Source organism: Hemicordylus capensis, chromosome 1 (genome assembly GCF_027244095.1).
Source record: "Hemicordylus capensis ecotype Gifberg chromosome 1, rHemCap1.1.pri, whole genome shotgun sequence".
NCBI lineage: Eukaryota > Metazoa > Chordata > Lepidosauria > Squamata > Cordylidae > Hemicordylus > Hemicordylus capensis.
The window spans coordinates 445,466,353-445,475,292 of NC_069657.1; the positions used below are offsets into that span (position 1 = coordinate 445,466,353).

General features: G+C 43.6%; 1 long non-coding RNA gene across 2 annotated transcripts in view; it reads right to left on the reverse strand.

Moving 5' to 3' along the window:
• Positions 1 to 7,119, reverse strand: part of LOC128323449 (uncharacterized) — a 54,173-nt gene extending 47,054 nt beyond the window's left edge. The window contains exons 1-2 of one of the 2 annotated variants that reach the window (XR_008306270.1): positions 6,891 to 7,119; positions 111 to 171 (exon numbers count right to left, since the gene is read on the reverse strand). This is a non-coding gene — a long non-coding RNA (uncharacterized LOC128323449). The remainder of the gene's footprint in view (positions 1 to 110; positions 172 to 6,890) is intronic. The other variant, XR_008306267.1, reaches the window with a different exon arrangement.
• Between the last annotated feature and the right edge of the window lie 1,821 nt (positions 7,120 to 8,940).

An 8,940-nucleotide genomic window follows, 5' to 3' on the forward strand; every position in this document is an offset into this window, starting at 1 on the left:
CCTTGCTCATAAGGTCAGCCCATGAGAATAGTTCTACTTCCAATGCAAATTTTGGAAAATATTATACCCACATTGAAATATAACTTTTTGTTATGGGACATAATACTCACCAGCCATGCCAACTCCTTTGGATTTATGTTCAGCACTTTGATTTTGGAACACAGCGAGTTCCTTAATATATAATTGAATAAAGCACATTGTGACTTTTGAGGGGATAACAGCCGTTGTATGCATCCCGTTCCGAGGAATTAACTCATCCCCGTCGCTGGATGACAAAGTGTCAGATTGCTACACTGCCTTCCATTTGATTAAAACTGAGATTAATAATTTGCCTATAACCGATACATCATGCACTGCGAGGATAAAAGCACGCCTGATAGTAGGCATGTGAAAAATAAATAAATAAATAAATAAATAAGGACCTGCCTTCAGTAAATTGCATAGAAAAATTACACAGTACATTTAAATTACCATTTGCTTAGCAACATGCCCTTGCCGACATTCCAGTGGGGCTATAAAATGATCGATTTACTTTAATTTTCTACTGAATCCCAGGGAATGAATATATATATATATATATATATATATATATATATATATATATATATGTATGTATATGGCTATCAGTAACCTATCCCTTCATCATGGCATGCTGATTCACTCCGTGTATTAAATTTGCTGGCAAGGAGCAAGGCGTTAACAAAAAAGTAACAGATAATGTGAACATTTCATGCATAATCTGTAATATGAGATATGTATTAATAGGGAAATTATGATGCATTCAATTATTCTGAAATGCCTTCCAGAGATGTTTTGATTTGGCTGCACACTGATAGCAGAAGCACAGCAGGGAACATCTAAGTGATGAATAACCTAATCTGGTAATCTTAAAATGGGCACTATTCACAGTTAGCCTGGGAACAGACCAGGGTGGAAGCAGCTATGCTTTGCAGATACAGCTACATTTCTCTCTTTTTTTAAAGGACCCTCAAGTCTCTTTACAACATGCATGCTGCTAATTAATAATACATCAACACCTCTGATTTGAAAAGTTGTGATTCTTATCTGGAAGGGAGGAATGCTTTGTCCGTTTTCCGTAGCAAGACAAAATTCATTTTCAAATAGGCGCAGAGGAAACTGGCATCTACTGAGTCAGACCATTGGTCTGTCTGGCTTAGTATTGTCTGTTCTCTCACTGGCAGCGACTCTCCAAGGTTTCAGGCAGGAATTTTTTTCCACCCCTACCTGAAGATTGAACCTGGGACCCTCCATATACTAAGCAGATGCTCTCCTACTGAACTGCACCCAAACCCCCAATATTCCTGCCCATGCATTTATTATTATTAGTCTGAGTCTGCTTCTCCCCCCCCCCGACTCTAATAAGAACATAAGAACACCCCTGCTGTATCAGACCCAAACCCTTTCTAGTCCAGCGTCCTGTTTCACACAGTGGCCCACCAGGTGCCTCTGAGAACCCCACAGGCAAGAGGGGAGGGCATGCCCTCTCTCCTGCTGCTGCTCCCCTGCCACTGAATACCAGCCACTGGCCTCAGAGGCTGCTTGCATAAAAGTTAATTCTTACTGAGGTAGCCAAACTGGGTTTGGGTTGCTCCAGAATGCAGGTGACGTGGCAGGGAGGTAAATAAACACTCTGGGGGAAAATATCTGAAATTTTCCTTAGGAGGTACCCTGAAAATAGGGGGAAATTTCAGTTTCTTCCTGGGAGAATCCTGAAATTCCAGAGAGAGTTGATTTTTCCTCGGGAGAATCCTGAAAACCAGGGGCATAGTGATCATTGAACAAAGAGGGATAATTGTCACCAGGAACCAAGGGACTGCCCCCACCCTCCAAGGATCATCCTCGGCCAGGGTGCCCCCTCTCCCCCTCCCACACCCAGCTGGCGAGCAAAACACTGGCTGGGGAGGGATGGACTCTTTCCCTGGGCATTGGCCCCTCCCCTGCATCTGACATCAGATCAAGGGGGCGGGGCCAGTGCCACGAACGGGGCTGTCACAGTCCCGGCAGTTCTATTTTCCCTGCCAGTGGTTGAAGGAATCTCTGGAAGGGAGCACCTTTGACCTTTCCAGGGAATGGAGCTCCCTTTCAGTGATTCCACCAACCACTGACAGGGGAAATGAAACTCACCGCTCTTGTGTGTGACATAGGGGGCGTGGCTTGGGGCACACGCGTACTTTGCACACGCAAAGGAATGCCAAGAGGGGCAGGGGAACCACCAGTCGGACTTTGTCCCCCCGTCAAACTCCCAGTGCTCCTGCTGAAAACCTTAACATTTGGAGAGAATGTCCCCTTTGGAGAGATGTCTCCAGCTTCACATGACCCAACAAAAGTCAGTAAGAAATCCAGGAGGAGGGACAGTGCAGCTGCCCCAGGTGAGAGCAGGTACATCCCCTCTTTTTGATTCATGTGAGTTGCCGCCAGTTCTGCTTCCTGTCCCGCTTCTCCCAAGAACCGACCGACTTTGTCAGGCCAACTGCAAACCTAGGAGTTAGAAGTGGGTAGAATTGCGGGAGAAGCAGGGCAGGAACTGGAATTCTACAGCTTCACGCATACGCCAAAATGGGGGCACACTTTTAGTTGCACCCACAATTTTTTTGTGATCCGGAGACAAACAGTGGCTTTAAGGGAGATTTCTCTCCCCCCCCCAAGGTAATGGTGTGAAGGATTAATTTCTCCTACACCCTTACTGCAGTCCAAGTTTCTCCCCACACACAAACACACAGCTGGCATTGTAGAAGAGAAAGTTCAAGGAGAAGAAGATGCAGTAACACATTCTATGCCATTTATAGATAGATAGATAAGTTTATTCGGTCATTGACCAGCAAATGACCGTTTATAGTTCTAGTTTCATCTTACATGATGATGAGAAAAGGTATCCTTCCTAATATTCCTAATTCAGTGCACATTTGGAAAGGTATTTGTCACACATGCAAGGGTGTGTGTGTGTGTGTGTGTGTGTATGTGCACGCATGCTCAAAAGCATCCCAGTGGGATTTTCTTCTTTTGGCAGCACAAGCTCTGTACAGCACCCATGAACTGTGCATAATCCTTGCACAGCACCCATGCACAGCATACGTCCATGCAGAGGCACAAGCCCATGCACAGCCACAGCCCACAAGCTCATGCACAAACCCATGAACAGTCACAACCCCTGCACAGTGCCCAAATTGCTTGTGTTTGATTAAGAGATCACATTGCTGACTTTCCTTATTGTAAACGCCTGGCTTTCTTTATCTAGATTAATTTTCTTGCATATGTACTCCAAGCCGCTGAAGACGGTGACTGTCAAAACAGCATCCTGCCTGTAGCTTCCTCCTTATCCAAATGTAGTTTAACTCTTCATCTTCTTAATTGGAGATCACTTGGCGGGGGGGGGGGGGAGAAAACAAACCCTGATTACTAATTTAAAAAATCAAATTAAAAACAGGAAACTAGCAAATACATGCTAAACAGTGAAGCAGAGCAAATGGGCAAGGTTTTTGGATATAAAACATTGATGACATGATTGCTGCTGTTTATCATTCTAGATGTCACTTGGCAACAAGGAACATTGCCCATCTTTCTTGCATTTTTAAGGGAAAATGCCGTTTAGATGGCAGACAAAGGAGACAAATGAACTGGATGTGCACCTGATCAATGCCATCATGCATAGAAGTGCCAAGACGAGAGCATTTTTCACACATTACATTGAACATGTGGGGAGGAGCATAGGATCACATGTGCCATTCTGACTCCCAGCCTTCTTGCGGTCAGCTTCACATGTGTCAAAACCTATTCATTTAGAACAGTGGTGTGTAGAATTATTTCTGGATAACCAGGATTTCCTTGGAAATAAAGGGTTCTGTATAAGCCCGCTTAAGTTAATAAATGGAGGAGGAGATCCATGTATTGCTTTTCAACAGAAGTTCTCAAAGCAGTAATATTTAGCATTGCCTCCCGCACAACTTGGGCAAGACCCACCTTTTAAAAGTGATGGCTCTCTAAGATTTATCAGGAGAAGAGCAACTGTGCCAATTCAGCCCTATCACAGCAGCTTTCCAGTGGTTGTTGCTGGTGTCTCTTTTGTGTCTGTTTGTGCATTTTTAGACTGTCAACCCTTTTGGGACAGAGAACCATTTTCCTCATACCTTTTGCTACGCAAACCACTTTCTGAACTTTTTTGTTGGAAAGAAGCGTATCAATTAATACGGTAACAACAAATAAAAATTGCAATCACAATCATAATCACAACTACAGCTGACATCCGACTCAATGCTGCACAAGGGCAACCAACCACATTGTGCCCGTGCAAACAAGTTGCATGGCTGCAGGGATGCTCAAAGTTGCACAGTTCCTTGCACTTATGTTGTACTTGCACAAGGATTGCAACAAAGAGAGTGGAACAAGGGCCGATATCCAGACTATTGCTGTGCTATCACAAAGAGAGATGTTTGCAGCACTGCACAGAGTTTGTTTATTTATTACATTTATAAACCACCCTATCCAAAGGCTGTGGGTGGTGTACAACAACTGAGTTGTGTGCTCTGCAATGTTGCACAAGGCATAGGGTGTTGAAGGCACTTTGAATTGGGCTTGTGGGGGAAACCAGGAACAAATGCAGATTGTATAATATGGCTTGAAAAGGAGTTCCCCAACATTATCGTAATTCTTGGCTGGCATCCAGGCTAACAGTGACATCCCAAAGACCTCTGTATGTGGGACCGTTCAGCCACACACTTTTGGGAAGCATGGTGGTGCAGAGGGAAGGAGAGAAGGATGAAAATCGTGTCTCCCTCATTGCACACACCCACACTGCATTTAGGGTCCCCCCCAGATATAATTATGACTTCCCTGCTTTTACTTTTGTGTAAAGTGCCATGAGACACACATTTCTGGCCATATCCAAAGGTGCTAGTAAATTATTAAATTGGTCTGGGTGTCAGCAATAATTACTGTTCTAATTACCACCATGCTGGTTATGGTTACTAATGGCTGACATGATGCACAGTCTAATGGAAGCCAAAGGCTCTGTGTCGGGGCTGCCCTGGAGCTGGAGGGCAGCCCCGATGCTTTTAAAAACTGCTGGCTGTGCAAGCAGCATTATGATATGCGTAACCCCTGCTCTTTAAGGGTTAAAACATTAGGTGATAAAAGCTTGTCCAGCAAGGAGCTGCAAGGTGAATATATATGGTAAAACATATATGGGGGGAAAAAGAAAAAGGTGCAATCCTCAGAGGATCCAGAGGCCTGCAGAAGAAGAACAGTCCTGCTGGATCAGGCCCAAGGCCCATCTAGTCCAGCATCCTGTTTCACACAGTGGCCCACCAGATGCCACTGGAAGCCTACAGGCAGGAGTTGAGGGCGTGCCCTCTCTCCTGCTGTTGTTCCCCTGCAACTGGTATTGAGAGGCATTGTGCCTCTGAGGCTGGAGATGGCCTACAGCCACAAGACTCGTAGCCATTGATAGATCTGTCTACCAGAAGAAGGTCCCTGCCTAGAGAGCTCCTGTGAGCTGGTTGTTTGCTAAGCCTATATTTATCACTTTCAGACTTTAAGAAGAGGGGACAGCAACATCAGACCGTGTCTCAACACCATAGTCAAGAAACTACTCTCAAACAACCAGCTCATAGGAGCTCTCTAGGCAAGGACCTTCTTCTGCAGGCCTCTGGATCCTCTGCGGATTGTGCCTTTTTTAACCATATGTGGGACTTCCTATTCAACTTGCAACCCCCTACTAGGCAAATTTGCAAAAATGTGGGAAAGAAAGTAACACTGCTTTTGCAGCCACAAGTTTTTAAAAGCACCGAGGCTGCCCCTTGGCTTTGCTGCAGCCCTGACATGGAATGTTCTGACTTACTTCCCTTACACATAATATCCACCAGTATTATTATTACTATTCCATCTTCCTTCCTACTACTGCTACGATTACTATTTAGATACTGCTTTTCAACAAGAAGTTTGCAAAGTGCTTAATACAGAAAAAGGAGGAGGAGGAGAAGGAGGAGGAGGAGGAGGAGGTTCCCAGTCCCCAAGGGGCTCAGAATCCAAAAAGAATGAGGTAGACACCAGCAACAGCCACAGTGATCTACCATTGCACTCCAGCTTAATATAAAGAGCATCACCTCTTGAAAGGTGCCTTCTGTGCGTACGTAGCAAGCATCTTCAGCCTACAGAGCATTTTAATGGATTGATAACCTGCCCTCAGTGAAAAACACATTTTCAAAGCGTTTTTTAAAAAGCATGAATTAAAAATCTAAATCTTAAAGCCTATTCTGAAACCATACCAAGACAAGACAACAATAATCAAAACCGACAGCAGTAGCAGCAGTTAGAAGTAACAGCAGCAGCCCACACATTAGGGCTGTTCTCATGGTGATTGCTAGGGCAGGAGACAGACTACAACAATGATGGATATTTATATACTGCTCTTCAACCAAAGTTCTCAAAGCAGTTTACATCGAAAAATGAATACTACATAAATAAGATGGCCCCCTTTCCCCAAAGGGCTCACATTCTAAAAAGAAACGTAAGGCAGATACCAGCAACAGCCACTGGAGGGATGCTGTGCTGGGGTTGGATAGGGCCTGATGCTCTCCCCCTGCTAAATATAAGAGAATCACCACTTTAGAAAGTGTCTCTTTGCTCAGTTAGACAGGAATCTTTCACCGCCTACCTGGAAATGCCAGTGTTTGAAGCTGGGACTTTTCCCATGCAGGGCACGTGCTTCACCACTCATCCACAGTCCTTCCCTCCTTATTGGCCCCATTTGCACATAACACGAAACTGGAGGTGAAGGGACCTCCCATTTTAAAATCTGTATGTCTGAATGTCGGCAATCGCTGTCACAACAGAAAACAGACTCGCGGTTTCCCTCCCCAGATAGTGATCTGTACCTTGAGCTTGTAGTGAGGTCCGCTGCCTGGATCTCTGGTTCTGTGGTGCCAGCGTTACGCTCGAACACTGGCATCGCAGTCTGGTTGCTTTGCAACTGAAGCCGAGGGAGGAAGCTCCTCCTTCGTTCTGGCTGCTATTGGCTGCCGGGGCTGTCCTTCAGTAAAGAAGGAAGCCCAGGCAACCAGTTGCCCTTCTTCTCTGCAGTCAGAAAGAGGTAGCTCTCCTGAACATTCAAATATGGATGGGAGAGCATGAGAAGGGAGGGAAGAACTGCGGGCCCATTGGAATCGTGGTTCCACGTTACATGTGAATGCAGCCTCTCTATTAGTTTCCTAGTTCACTGATTAGTTTCTTAGCTACTACACCACACTTGCTCTCATTTATATAGCAATACATGGGCTTGAAAAGGCTGTGAATCACATGGAGACAATTTCTTCACTCCCCTCCTGACATGCATTGTTTAAAAATACTCTAAGCCATCAAAGTGACTGTCAATGACTAGGAATTCTAATAATATAAATGTGGAAGTTGGTGCATTGTTCTATCTTTGGCCAGCATCTTACCTGGAGAATAGCAGATGTTCTATTCCAGGCATCTTAATGTGATACTTTTAAAATATTACTGGCTTTGTGACATGCAAAGAAAAAACACACACAAATGCCTTCACTTTACTAGGTGATTTGTCCAAAGTAGGGTTATCAGCCGATTAAAATCATTTGACCAATTAATCATCCATTTTTTAAAAAAAGATTAATCCATTGAAATTGTAGAAAGTAGCATTTCAACCTAAAATATCAGTAGCAAGGGGGAGAAACCATTTCAGCTTCTTCTTAATTTTATGTTTGTATGGTGCCTTATTTAAGAACTTGATATAATAATAAATAAATGAATATTGTTACTATTATCATTGCTTCAGCAATGCTAATGAACTGTGTGCCTTAGTGGCTGTCATCCATTTATTCTAAGGGGAACTTTTGCACAAGAGTGCTATAATGCTCTTGCACAATAGCAGTCTTGCACAAACACTGTTTTTAGCACAACTAAACCATCCCCTTTCACTGGGAGTCCCTTGCTCTGGATGTCAGACAGCTATTTGCAGCCATCCAGTGGCAGCTTTACTGGTTACCAATTTGTTTCTGGACTAGATTAAATGTGCTGGTCTTGTCCTGCAAAGCCCTATACGACTTGGGGCTGGGGTATCTGTAAGACCGCATCTGCCCATATGAACCTATTTAGGCCTTCTATTCTACATCTCAGGTCCTGCTCACAGCCCTGTCATTGAGTGAGATTCAGAGGCAGGGACCAGAGACAGGGCCTTTTTGGTTGTGGCCTCTCGGCTTTGAACTACTTTCCCAGAAAAACTTTGTGGTGCTCTCTTCCTCCGGTTTTTAAGACATGCTTAAAGACCCATCTTTTTAGTGAGGCATTTTAGTTTTTATTCATGGTGTGTTCCTAGTAAGTTTTTCATTTGCAGAGTAAATCTGGTTTTAATTGAGTCTTTTTAAAAGAATAGAATTTTATCCATTTTATGTTGTTTTATTAGTTGTATTGTCTTCATGAGCTGCCTGGAGCAGTATGGTACTGGAGGGTTGGAAAACAAATATTAAAATAAATGATTGATTGACTGAATGGATGTTATGTATGAATTTAACTTACTTATTTTTAACTTACTTATTTATTGAATTCAGAAGGGCCTTCAAGATGGCTTGCAACTGAGACAAATTAAGCAATAATAAACATACAACTAAAAACACAGCACAGCGGCAGCAACAGAGAAGAACATGGCAGCACACAAAGCTATTTAGACGAAAGCTGAAAAGAAGTTATGGAACATCTTTCTGATTTGTCATTCCACTGGCACTCTGCAACCAAAATGTCAAATGCTGTGTCATTTGTTAAGATGTACAGCCCTGGTCAGCAGTTAGTCATCATAAAAAAAAAAAGATTGTGTTTTGAATTGAACATTTGTGTACCCACTTACTCATGCCCACACAAAGCAAGACTTTATGAGACCTTCTTTCCCTGAGTATTTAACTAAGTATCCTTTTG